Raw genomic sequence first — 4,958 nt, 5'->3', positions numbered from 1 at the left:
TTGGGTGAGGGAAACATCAACAATTGGTCCAACATCACTCTATGGGAAGCTATTTGAGAACTACAAGATTAATATACCTTACATGAGGATTTTCTATGCTAAGGAAAGGGCTCTTGTTAGGATTAATGGTCCCTGGAATGAGAGTTTTCAGTTGCTTTACACCTTCAAAGCTGAAGTGGAGACGGCTATGTAACGCCCCGAGACCGATGCGCAAGGTGTCTTCTAGTTATTCGCCGTCGTTGCCATGTCATTCGCTTGCGTGTTGCACTTTCTCATGTCATCACGTGCATTTCATCTGCATGTTTTTCAAAACTTGCATCCGTCTGGGTTCTCCCGGTTCTCTTCGGTGTCCATTCTGAGTACAACCACACTCGCACGCGCCCGCGGCACCTCCCAGATCTTGTTTTGTGAGCCGCAGAAAAAAGTTCTCGGAATCGGCCGAGAGTTGACGAGTGGTCTTGGTATATCACCAGTAGACCGCGTGTCAAATTTCGTTCTATTTGGAGGTCGTTTGATGCCCCAACGGTTAATTGCGTTAACCGAAACCCCCTTTCTCCTTGCAGCCCTGCACCCCTCCTCAAAAGCCCACTAGCCCATCTAAACCCCCTCCATGCTCTCCGTCGTTGGATCATGATTGTGTGGGCAAAAACCGCACCCCAATAGCCCTCTCCTAGCTCCCTCTACCTATAAATAAGTGTCCCCCTCCATTTTCGTGTAGAAACCCTAGATCCTCCTCCTCCCGCCGCCGGACATGTCCGCCCGTGCCGGACATGTCCGCTCCGCCATCCCTCGCCCAATCGCCGCCCGCCACATCACTCCGTAGCCGCCCCACTTTGCCGCCGGGCCCGCAGAGCCCATCTCTGGTCTGCTCCGGGCCACGGCGGGCCCGATCCGCCCCGTTCCCCTTGCTCCGCCCTATGCGGCGCCCGACCCCGCCGCCACCGCCGCGGCATCTCGCTGGAGCTCCCCGTTGCCGCCGCCTGCACTGGACCCCGCTGCCGTCGTCCAGCACGCCGAGACGCTCCCCGCGCTCGCCTGCCCTGCCGGTGAACCGCACGCCTCCGCTCACTGCCGTGCCTACCCGTCGCCCACCGCCGCTTCGCCTCGCGCCGCTGCACCACCGCCACCGCCTCGACTCGCCACCACCGCCGCGCCTCGCCGTCGCCTCACCCGCACCGCAGTGCCCGCTCGCCGGGACCCGCGCCACCCCGCGCCTCGCCGCAAGCCGCCGCTGCCGCGAGCTCCGCCACACGGATCCGCGCCCCCGCCGGTGACGACCTCGCCGGAGTGCTCCACAGTCGCCTCGTCTCCGGATCCGGCCGGGGTGGACGAGATCCACCCATCCGGTATCCAAACCTGGCCCCGTCCCCGGATCCCCTCGTCCCGAACCGCCCCGTCCAACTTGCCCCGAGGTTGTTTTTTTCTGCTGTCCCTGATTTGCTTTGTCATGTGTGCATCTTGCCATGTCCATAACTTTGTGTGTACTGGTCGGTTTCACGTGTATAGTACGTCAAAATGTTCATCACTTGATGCTCTTCACAATGGAGTAGTTTGAATTCATGTTACTGTTCATCTTGATGCCTTAATCTTCGTTACAAAACTGCTAGTGATATGAACTACTGAAAATTGCTGCTTGTTAACATCATTTAGGTGTCTTGTGAATGCTATACCTTTGTCTATGTTTATCTTATGATGATGATCTTCATATGAAAATGTTCTGTGCTTCATTCTCTACATGTTGGTGTGCTTTTAATTCATGTTAGGGTGCATCTTGACATAGTAATATCTGTTGCAAAAGTGCATGTTGCTGTTAACTGCTGAAAACTGTTGTAACTTGTCATTTTTAAATCTTTTTGTGTGATTTTCTTTTGAGCATCATGTCTAAATCTTTTAGTAGCATAATTATGCTATATTTGCAGTGGAGCAATTCATGTGTTTTCATATGCCCGGTGGTGAGTGCAACGAGCTTGTGAAGTGGGCTACTCGCTGTTAATGTTCTGTCTAGCTGAATCTGTAATATCATGAGGCCATGTTTGCTTCATGCTACCAATTAATCCGTGCATAATATGGAGATGCTTAGTTGACACATTTTGTTGTCCATGTTATGCTATACGACTACGTGCCTTGTGATGCCTCATATATGTCCTGTAGCATATGTTTTCATTGCCATAAACATGCCTAAATGATGTTCCAATTTTTTGTTAACTTCATGAAGCTATGTTGTGAGCTTGTTATTAATTGATCCATGCCTCTTTTGGAGATGCTACAGTTACATGTATTGAATTATGGTATGAGTACTTTGTTCACATGCCATGGTTGTTAATTTTGGATATTATATGCCTCTGTTCCATGCTTGCTAACATGCTATCATAATGTTGTTGTTTTACACTTGCTGAAACTGTTTCAACATTCAATCTTGTCTTGTTGGTTCCCACTAATCCATGAGCCATACGTATATGATGCTTTGATGTTTTTTGCTATTTGTTATGTGTAATTTGATGCTAGGCCCTTGGTTGCCATGTATAGTTGCGGTAGCATCTTTGTTTCATGCCTCCAACATGCCATCATATTATCTCTGCTCATGTACATGTCCCTGTGTTGGTCACATTGGTTTAATAGTGATGCCTATGAACATGAACCTTAATGATTTTTGAATTATGTTATCTGAAAATGAAGTGCATGTCAAGTTTGTGTTCATATGGTTCCTGTAGCATGTTGTTTTGATGATTGCAAAGTGCCTAATTGCTGTTTTGGACAGCTTGTCCTTTAAACTTGTTTGGAGTATATGTGTTGCACCGTTGCTCCCTTTTGAGAATGCTCTATATGAAACTTGCTTAGAATTGTATATAGTTTCATATTATCATATTGCATCCATTCTTTGAGTGTGTTTGCTTGATGTTTGAATGCATTTTGCATCAATGCCATGTTTAACTTGTTTTGCGCATATCTTCTAGGCCGTAGCTCCGAATTATACGGACTTTATATGTAACTTGACTAGATTTTCTCGTAGATCATCATGGTGCATCATAACTTGCTGTTTAACAATTTGAACATAATGTGTTATTCATATCTGGACCAATTTCGAAATTTGCATATGAGGACTTACCAAAATAGTTATATGTTGTTTCCGGCATCATTTCAGCTTGCTTTGATGTGAGGGTCTTATATGCATCATCTCTTGCCATGAGTAGCATCATGTAGCCTTGTCATGCATCATACTTGGTTGAGCATCATGCCATGTTTATGTGTTGTGTGTTTACCTTGTTGTTTGCTTCTTTCCGGATGTGCTTCTTCCCGATAGTTCCTGTTTTCTTGGGACCGTGAGGATTCGTTCGACTACGCTTGGTTCATATTCATCCGTTCATCTTCTTCATGGACTCGTTCTTCTTCCTAGCGGGATTTCAGGCAAGATGACCGTTACCCTGGATCTCACTACTATCATTGCTATGCTAGTTTTCTCGATGCTATCGCTATGTCGTGCTTCCTACCACTTGTTTATCAAGCCTCCCAAATTGCCATGACAGCCTCTAACCTTTTTCACCCTTCCTAGCAAACCGTTGTTTGGCTATGTTAGCGCTTTGCTCAGCCCCTCTTATAGCGTTGCTAGTTGCAGGTGCAGTTGCAGGTTGTTCCATGTTGGAACATGGATATCATGGATATTTTGGGATATCACAATATCTCTTGTTTAATTAATGCATCTACATACTTGGTAAAGGGTGGAAGGCTTGGCCTTTTGCCTGGTGTTTTGTTCCACTCTTGCCGCCCTAGTTTCCATCTTACCGGTGTTATGTTCCTTGATTTTGCGTCCCTAACACGGTGAGGGGTATGGGGCCCTCTTGATAGTTCGCTTTGAATAGAACTCCTCCAGCAAGGCCCAACCTTGGTTTTACAATTTGCCTAATAACAACTAAAACTTAAATAGGGGATTTTCTCTGGACCCCTAGTATTTCTTAATCAACCCCCCCAGGTCAGTGCTCCTCTGAGTGTTGGTCCGAACCGAGCAGCCTGCGGGGCCACCTCAGGGAAACTCGAGGACTGGTTTTACTTGTAGCTTGTCTCATCCGTTGTGCCCTGAGAAAGAGATACGCGCGGCTCCTATCGGGATTTGTCGGCACATCCGGGCGGTCTTGCTGGTTTTGTTTTACCATTGTAGAAATGTCTTGTGCACCGGGATCCCGAGTCTGATCGGATGTCCCGCGATGGAGGATTGTCTCCGCGGATCGTGAGCTTGTAATGGGATAAGTTGGGACACCCCTGTAGGGTATAAACTTTTGAGAGCCGTGCCCGCGGTTATGTGGCAGATGGGAAGTTTTAATGTCCGGTTGTAGAGAACTTGACACCGGATTCAAATTAAAATACCCAACCGCGTGTGTAACCATGACAGTCTCTTTCCGAGTGGGTCGAGAAGAGAACACGGTGGGGTCATGTTTGAACGTTAGTAGTTCAGGATCACTTCTTGATCATTACTAGTTTGCGACCGTTTGCGTAGCTTCTCATCTTATTCTTGTACTTGTAATTTAGCCACCATACATGCTTAGTCCCTTGCTGCAACCTCACCACTTATCCATTCCATTCCCTCTAAGCTTTGCTAGTCTTGATACCCATGGCAATGGGATTGCTGAGTTCTCATGGCTCACAGATTACTACAACAATAGTTGCAGGTACTGGTAATGCGATGATCACGACGTGAGAGCGCTTTATGCTTGTCTTGGGGTTCTTCTTCTGCTTCTTCGTTCAGGGGTTAGGTTCCTGGTCGGCAGCCTAGGCTAGCAGGGTGGATATTGTTTGAGTTTCTGTTTGTGTTTCATCCGTAGTCGGATGTTGCTCTCAGGTATGATGCTGTTGTATTCATGTGGCGTTGTATGCCTTTTGTATGTTTCCCCATGTATTATGTAATGGTACGATGGAATGATATCCACCTTGCAAAAGCGTTTCAATATGCGGCTCTATCCTTGGTG

The sequence above is a fragment of the Triticum aestivum genome, chromosome 4D (assembly GCF_018294505.1).
Source record: "Triticum aestivum cultivar Chinese Spring chromosome 4D, IWGSC CS RefSeq v2.1, whole genome shotgun sequence".
NCBI lineage: Eukaryota > Viridiplantae > Streptophyta > Magnoliopsida > Poales > Poaceae > Triticum > Triticum aestivum.
This window is presented reverse-complemented; position numbering follows the sequence as displayed.